This window comes from Rana temporaria, chromosome 1 (genome assembly GCF_905171775.1).
Source record: "Rana temporaria chromosome 1, aRanTem1.1, whole genome shotgun sequence".
In the NCBI taxonomy this organism is placed as follows: Eukaryota; Metazoa; Chordata; class Amphibia; order Anura; family Ranidae; genus Rana; species Rana temporaria.
In genome coordinates, this window is record NC_053489.1 from 682262777 (window position 1) to 682272024 (window position 9248).

Consider the following 9248-nt stretch of genomic DNA (forward strand, 5'->3'; position numbering starts at 1 on the left):
TATGGTTAACTTTCTGTATTAAGTTAAGGGGGATATACAATTCAGGTGTGAGGAGCCGACATTAAGCCCATTGATTTTTGACTTCTCCCATGTTGTTCAGGTAGATCTCCACTTTAACCACTTAAGGACCAAAACCTGTTTTTCAGACTCGGTGTTTACAAATTAAAAACTTTTTTTTTTTTTTTTTTTGCTAGAAAAATCACTTAATTTTTATTTATTTTTTATAGTGTTTAGCGGGTCCTTCCCCTGGAATAAAGCAGGGGGTCACAACCACATATATATATAAAAAAATTCTTGTTGGCACCAGAAGGACCTGACTTTGGCACCAGAAAAGTGACGACAATTCTCCATTGAAGTCAGGCAGATGTTTTGGGACAAGTTGGCCCTCAAGAGGTTTTCTGTGCTTTGGACATTTTAAGATATGTCCACCTACCATGGAAAGCAGAGATGCCTCCAGAGAATCTTTCCAGGAATACATGTGACATAACTGAGGGCATGATGTGCATTATGGAGCCTCATCAAGTGCCGTATTGTGTCTTCTTCTAGATCAAAAAAGATAATCTCCCTAAATATTGGAGGAGGTAGTAATCATTAAACACCCTTTCGGTCACCTATTGAGTAGAAGACGGATGTGTTGGACGTACTTTGGGGACTTGTATGAGCTTCATGTACTAATTGAAGGCGAGAAATTTTAGAAGACTTGTTGACAATTTTCTGAAGCTCTATAACTGAGAAATAATTGACAGAAATGTTTGGATTTTTATTTTACCATCATATGTAATAAATGTGGGTTTTGCAGTCATTTTGTAGCAGGCAGGTATAGCAAATATATTATTGACATAATGATTAAAATAATGATATTAAAATGACTGGTTTGAGGAATCCTTGGCTACGTTGATGGAATAATGTTATGCTATGGAACCCAAGATCAGCAAGTCCCCCACCCAGCTACATAGTGTAGTAACTTTCACTATTCTGTGGTTGCTCCTCCTGTGCATCGGGTGGTGCTCTTGTGCTTCTTCACCTCTAGGTTTATTGAATATTATAGAAAACTATGTTTTAAAAGCAATACTACTATTAATTGTAATTCTTGCTACTGTTACGACCAGTGTCAATTTTGTCATTCAATTTTGAATTAGGTTGTGTAGCGCCCCCTTACTTTCAGTATGGGCACTACGCTAAAGTTAGTGAGGAAAGGGAGAGTTATTTTGCTCCCATTCACAATTTGTTAAATTGCAGGGCTGCTGTCCTTTCAGAACTGTCTTGCAGGTCAGTCTGCGTTTCAGGGATGATTTTCCACCTCTAGGCGGCAGTTGGCGCTAGAGGGGTTCTGCCAGAGTCACTTTTGCCCAGCAGCCAATTAGAGGAGTTTCTCCCTCGCTGGGCATGCCGGGGAAGGGTATATCTGGGGCAGACGCCATTGATTCTGAGTCCTTGTTTGCGGGGTCCGAGTTCCAGGTGCGGCATCCACCTTCAGGGTGCGCGCATCCATGGACCCCGCCACCATGGCCTACCTGGCCGGAGTTGCGCACCATGCGGAGCTTCATCCTGATGATGAGAGGGGCCCCAGCGACTTGCTGGGTCCCAACCTTTGCCAAGAGGATCCTAAGCTGAGAGCTGTGTGGTGGGAAATCGGCTCAGGGAAAACCCAGAGAGAGGTTATCCAGGAAGCCTGAACGAACCATCGGGGATCTGGTCACCACGACACTTACAGGTATATTGCAGCCGTCAACCAGTGACCTTAACTGAAATTTACTGGGAGGATTCGCTCAATCCAATTTTTGCACCGTAAATCATTAGGCCTGTGGCAGAGGTCTATTCCTCCCAGCGATTTACAAGTGACACTTCGGCTGCCAGGCTTGTGGCAGAAGTCTGTCCGGGGGCTCTTTACCCACTCTGGCTGGAGTGGCGACGAACTGATCTCATTATTACTTATAGCAGGACTGCTCTTCTCATATCCAAGGCCTGATACTAAAGTTGCTCTCATGCTTCATCAACCTTTCCTATCTTGTCTTATGTTGATGTTGGTGGCCATGTTGGGCCTTGGAATAAAGCATTGAAGAAAACCCAATTGATGACTGGACCTTCGCTCATTGCCTCAACTCACTAGCATCACCTCTAGACACCCTGCAAGGTAACTCAATACGCCGATCCCACAAACAACCAGCGGCTCCTGCGGGGGTAGCGCTACAGTTGTAGTCATATTTTAGTCATCGGAATTGATTTTAGTCGACTAAAACCAAAAAGTTTAGTTAAATTTCTCAAAAGAAAAACTCCCCCATCCATCCATGTCTCCATTTGTATTTTGTAGAGATGTCAATCTGTGGTCTCATCGCTGTGATAACACCCGTCGGACTACAGACCACACCTTCCGGCGATACAAATCTTCAGCCTCGCTGTCCTGGTCCATGTCCATCAATGACCCATAAGATGGGGAGGGGGGGGGGGGAACACTGAATGGTCCTGGTGGCCGGCTCCAATGGCTGGTACAACTGCAGACATCAGGTTGACATGTGCCATGCTTATCAAATTGTCAAGAAGAACGGCATCCCTGAAAGAACTCAACAAGACCATTCAGTACATGTATGACAAGAAGTACAAACATATTCGAGGCTTGTGAATCGGGCTCCGTGATGAATCGCCTCCACAACAACATTGACATTTACACCATCACAGCCCCCAACCCTACCGAGACCGTTCATGCCTTTTATGGAAAGGGGCGAGACACGTACTTCAGTGATCTTTACAGCATCAGTTAGATGGAGGACTCGGACACTGAGAATCTGTTCAAGGAGGCACTACACAGTAGTTACTGGTCAAGCAAAACACCAATACCTGTCATGTTATGCAGTATGGGAACCAGACTATTTCCAAGATAAGGTGAGCCAATTCCAGGGTTGCACTAAAAAAAAAAACAGTGGCCCCTCACATGACCCTGGAGCCAGTATACAATATGGACCTGAAGCCCTGCCCAGAGGTGTCCATGGCCATCCTAAAAAGAGGACGTTCCTTGATGCCAACAATGCTATTGAGGCCCGGTATGTGCGGACCAGGATCAAGGCCCCACAAGAGGCCAAAGCCATGAGCAAGGAATCGGTGAAGATGGTTTCTGTGGTGACAGAGTCTGATAAGTTGGCAGTAGAGATTCTCACAAGACTGAAATTAATGATCAATCGGGTTACCCCGCAGCAGACAAGCACTTCGAGAACCAGGGTTTCAACTGACAACTCTGTATGAATATTCCATGAGACACTTGTACACTGTGGCTTCACAGAGATTCATCAGATACTCACTAGAGAGCATCACCCATGCTATGAATGTCTGCCAAAATCTGCACTGACAGAGATGGCAAGGGTGACAATTTGCCCTCTTTGGAGCTGCCGCCTCAAACCCAGGGCATTTTTTCTGGGGGAACTCAGTTCCACCACCTCTGGCTCAGACCCTTTGGTGCCTGCTCATCACAATCACTTGTAAACACAGAAGTCTGGTTTCTGTGTTTACAAGTGACAGCTCTGCACTCTGTGTGTAACCCCCCTGAACTCTGCACTCTGTGTGTAACCCCCCCTGAACAGCGCGGCTCTCAAGTGCCAAGTGGCCGTTTAAACACGGCCTTTTATGTGCATTACCCGCAGGTAAAAACTGTCCCGGCGCATCGCCGAAGACCCGATGCGTGTACCTGGCGGCCGCGATGTCCGCCGGGTACATGCGATCGTCGGGAACACAGCAGGGACGTGGAGCTCTGTGTGTAAACACAGAGCTCCACGTGCTGTAAGAGGAGAGGAGACCGATCCGTGTCCCTTGTACATAGGGACACAGCATCGGTCACCTCCTTCAGTCACCCCCCTCCCCCCCACACAGTTAGAACACACCCAGGCTACACAGTTAACCCCTTCCTCACCCCCTAGTGTTAACCCCTTCCCTGCCAGTCACATTTATACAGTAATTAGTGCATTTTTATAGCACTGATCGCTGTATAAATGTGAATGGCGCCAAATTTGTGTCAAAAGTGTCCGATACGTCCGCCGCAATATCCCGGTCCCAATAAAAATCGCAGATCGCCACCATTACTAGTAAAAAAAAAAATAATAAAAAAAATCATAATTCTGTTCCCCATTTTGTAGGCGCTATAACTTTTGCGCAAACCAGTCGCTTATTGCGATTTTTTTTTTATTTTTTTACAAAAATACGTCGAAAAATACGTATCGGCCTTAACTGAGGAAAAAAAGTTTTTTAAAAAAAAATATTGGGATATTTATTATAGCAACAAGTAAAAAAATATATATATTTTTTTTTAAAATTGTCGCTCTTTTTTTGTTTATAGCGCAAAAAATAAAAACCGCAGAGGTGATCAAATACCACCAAAATAAAGCTCTATTTGTGGGAAAAAAAGGACGCCAATTTTGTTCGGGAGCCACGTCGCACGACCGCGCAATTGTCAGTTAAAGCGACGCAGTGCCGGAAGCTGAAATTTCGCCTGGGCACGAAGGGGGTTTATGTGCCCAGTAAGCAAGTGGTTAATGCCCCTCTAAGACCCTTCTACTGTTTTTGAAATCTGAACAGGTTGTGATTGAGTTCCTGCACCTATTTTCTGAGAAAAAAAAGCTCTGCTCAAACCTAATTTCTACTTTTAAGCCTCACACGATTAGACTTTCATCGAACATATCTGTGGAATTTTGTCTGAAGGGCGTTGGCCATGAACTTGTTCTACATACAGATGGCAGAACTTTTTCAGCCAACCTACATGAAACTACGTTGTTTTTCTGCTCTGTAGTGCCACCCTTTGGGCAACTTCTAACGTTGTTATGGCAAGCATTGTTTCTGAGCACGAGCGCTTGTAATTTGGATTTTATTCCGACGGACTTGTGTACGCGATTGGATAATCCGACAGAACACAATTGTTGAATCAAAAAAATGGGAAAGATGGGGGAGCACTCACATTGCCAAATCCGTAAATATAGAAGGCAAAAAAAAACTTTTTTGCTGTCAATATGTTAATACAATATGTTTCATTTCAGATATGTATTTTTCTGCTATTACTTTGTTCTGCTCGTCCTGAGGAGGCCCAATGGTGAAACGCGTAGACGATGCACAGAGGATATTTTCCATATCATATATCCTATATGTTTTTTTTTATTGATCTGATTTGTAAATTTTCTATTTTTTGTAATAAAATTTTTATTTTTTGATATTCCCGTCTTGCCTCTAATGTCCGACCATCAATTACCGTTTCTCGAGTAACTGTTCCTTTTTTGTCTAGAACACATTTGTTGTCCGATGGAGCATACAAAACGGTCAGATTATACGACAAAACCCTGCCATCACTCAAAATCCGATCGTGTGGGCGGGCCTTTAGCGTTGTCAAAGCAACCAACACAGGATGGAACTGTGGGTGCTGGTGGTTCATACTTCTTAGATTCATACTGTTCGGGTGGAAGCACCCTCATTGTTTGAAGGACTTAACCATTAGTTTACTAATATTTTCTTATTATTGATTTTCTGACTTAAAGCATTGTGCTTCTATACAGGCAAGTATACAGCTTGTATCAGGGATCTTTAACCACTTAAGGACCACCTCCTGCACATATACATCGGCAGAATGGCACGGCTGGGCACAAGCACGTACAGGTATGCGACCCGGTCCGAAGCTCCGTTACCACGGGACCCGCAGACCCGATCACCACTGGAATCCCGCGTTCGGCCCCCGGAGCTGAAGAACGGGGAGCGCTGTGTGTAAACACAGCTTCCCCGTTCTTCACTGTGGCGCCGTCATTGATCGCGTGTTCCATGTTATAGGGAAACACAATCAATGAAGTCACACCTACAGCCACACCCCATACAGTTAGAAACACAAATCAGGTCACACATAACCCCATCAGCACCCCCTTGTGGTTAACTCCCAAACTGCAATTGTCATTTTCACAGTAATCAGTGCATTCTTAATGCATTTTTTGCTGTAAAAATATGACAATGGTCCAAAAATGTGTCAAAATTGCCTGAAGTGTCCGCCATAATGTCGCAGTCACGAAAAAAAATCACTGATCGCCGCCATTAGTAGTAAAAAATAAAAATGAAATAAAACTATCCCCTATTTTGTAAACGCTATAAATTTTGCACAAACCCATCGATAAACGCTTATTGCGATTTTTTTTACCAAAGATAGGTAGAAGAATACGTATCGGCCTAAACTGAGGGGAGAAAAATGTTTTATATGTGTAGTGCCCCCTTACTTTTCAGTATGGGCGCTACGCTAGAGTAAGTGGGGAATGGGAGGATTAGTTTACTCCCATTCACAGTTTATGGAAATGTAGGCTGTTGCCAATTTCAGAATTTGTCCTTTGGTCAGTCTGCGCTCCGGGGGTGCGTTATCACCCCCGGGCGGCAGCTGGTGCTAGAGGGGTTCTGACAGACTCACCTTCTCCCAGCAGCCAATCACAGGAGTTCTTCCCTTGTCGGGCATGCTGGGAGGGGGATATATCTGGGCAACTGCCTTTGGGCCGCTCTCTTCTGTGCGGGGCCCGAATTCCAGGTGCGGCATCCACCTTCAGGGTGCGCGCATCCATGGGCCCCGCCACCGTGGCCTGCTTTACTGAGGTCATGCCCCATGCGGAGCCTCATCCCAACCTAGAGAGGGGCCCCAGCGACTGGCTGGGTCCCGACCTTCTGCTGAGAGGATCCTAAGCCGAGAGCTGTGCGATGGGGGATTGGCTCGGGGGAACCTAGAATCAGAGGTTGTCCGGGAGGCCTAGACAAACCATCGGGGATCCAGTCACCACACTGCATGACAGGTATGCTCAAGCTGTCAGTGGGTGACACTATCTGAACTGATTGGGAGGATTCGTTCAATCTAATTTCTCAAATTGTCAAGCCTGTGGCAGAGGCCTGTTCCTCCCAGTGATCTTTTAGTGGCGCTCCGACTGCCAGGCCTGTGATAGACGCCTGTCCCGGGGCACTTTACCCACCCTGATTGTGGTGGCGACGAACTGAGTTATATTATTGCTGAGAGCAGGCTTGCTCTCTCTTCATATCCAAGGCTTGATACTAAAGTTCCTCTATGCTCATCAACTTTCTCTATTGTGTGTTATGTTGATGTTGGCCATGTTAGGCCTTGGAATAAAGCATTGAAAACTCAATTGACGTCTGGACACTTGCTCTTTATTCACACTCACAGCTATCACCCCTAGACCAAGTCAAGAAGGTAACTTAAATAGGCCGATCCCATACTAAACAGCGGCTCCTTCGGGGGTGAGCGCTACATATGTTTTTGGGGGATATTTATTTTAGCAAAATGTAAAAAATATTGTATTTTTTTCAAAATTGTCGCTCTATTTTTGTTTATAGCGCAAAAAATAAAAACCGCAGAGGTGATCAAATACCACCAAAAGAAAGCTCTATTTGTGGGGGGAAAAAAGGACACCAATTTTGTTTGGGAGCCACGTCGCACGACCGCGCAATTGTCTGTTAAAGCGACGCAGTGCCGAATCGCAAAAAACTGGCCAGGTCCTTAAGCTGCCTAAAGGTCCGGGTCTTAAGTGGTTAAACTACGGCCCTCCAGCTGTTGTAGAAATACACATCCCATGAGGCATTGTAAAATCTGACATTCACAGACATGACTAGGCATGATGGGAATTGTAGTTCCTGAACAACTAGAGAACCGTAGTTTGAAAGACCCATGCCATATCGGACTGAAATCACCCGAGACCTCTTTCTTTCTACAGACGACCTGGAATTAACCCCCTTTGAGGAAAATACTCTCTTTAGGAGGTGGTTCTGACCAGCTTAGTAGATTTTTTTTTTTTTTAAAGCAAAGGCCTGAATTCTTTCCTAAATGTACATAATATAACTGAGTACTGAAATGTACATAATATAATTGGGTACTGAAATGTACATAATATAATTGGGTACTGAAATGTACATAATATAATTGGGTACTGAAATGTACATAATATAATTGGGTACTGAAATGTACATAATATAACCGGGTACTGGAATGTATAGGTAAAACTGAGCCGGGGAAAACCTGATCATCTCTCGGGGAATCACAAAGTAATTTTCCCCCTGCTGTAGTAAATTGGATCATGATTTGCTGGGGTTTTTCACCTTCCTCTGGATCAACTGTGGGTATAGGATTGTGTATATTGAATTGTATTTTTTTTTGGTTGAACTAGGATGGGCTTTTTTTTTCTTTTTTCAACCTATGTAACAATACGTAATGAATCTGCACAATTCCGGCAATCCATCCGCACGCTCTCTTCCTCGCACGTCACTATCACCCAGTCTCATTCGTCCATTGTTGATTCCCAAGTACACTCGATCCTCATTTAGCACTTACAGGATCACAAGCCTCAAAAAATGTTCCCTTGGCTGTGACCCACACTACCCCCCCCCCCCCCCCCCAGACATAGGGACTCAGTATTATCAACATTACACGTTCTCACAGGATGACCTTGACCTTTTGAAATGTGGGCTCGGCTTTTGCCCGTTTTACTTGGACAAATATGACACCTTAACCACTTGCCGCCCGCCAATGACAGATTGACGGCGGCAAAGTGGTTGTAGAATCCTGACTGGACGTCATATGACGTCCTCAGGATTCTGAGCCGATGCGCGCCCCCGGGGGAGCGCATCGCGGCGATCGTTGTTGCAGGGTGTCAGTCTGACACCCCGCAACACCGATCAAGGTAAAGTGTCTCTCACGGAGACTCTTTACCACGTGATCAGCCATATCCAATTAAGGCTGATCACGATGTAAACAGCAAAAGCCGGTAATCGGCTTTTCCTCACTCGCGTCTGTCAGACGTGAGTAGAGGAGAGCCGATCGGCTGCTCCTCTGACAGGGGGGGGGGGGTTGTGCTGATCGATTATCAGCACAGCCCCCCCTGAGGATGCCCACTGGACCACCAGGGATTCCACTAGATCACCAGGGATTTAAATTAAAGGTATGCCACCCTAGACCACCAGGGATGACACATAACGGATGCCAATCAGTGCCCACAATGGGCATCACTGATTGGCAGGCATTGTTTGGCACTGATTGGCATCCATTAGTACAACACATTAGTTAGTGCCCATCTATGCCGCCTATCAGTGCCCATCTGTGCCGCCTATCCCTACCCATCATCAGTGCCACCTCATCAGTGCCGTACCATCAGTGCCCATTAGTGAAGGAGAAAAAACATACTTATTTACAATGTTTTATAACGGAAACAATTTTTTTTTTTTTTTCAAAACTTTCGGTCATTTTTTTTTGC

The 9248-nt window shown here is 45.2% G+C and overlaps 1 pseudogene; it reads left to right on the plus strand.

The window, feature by feature from the left end:
* Positions 1–2479: 2479 nt before the first annotated feature.
* Positions 2480–3237, plus strand: LOC120945779 (annotated as a pseudogene).
* The last annotated feature ends 6011 nt before the right edge of the window (positions 3238–9248 follow it).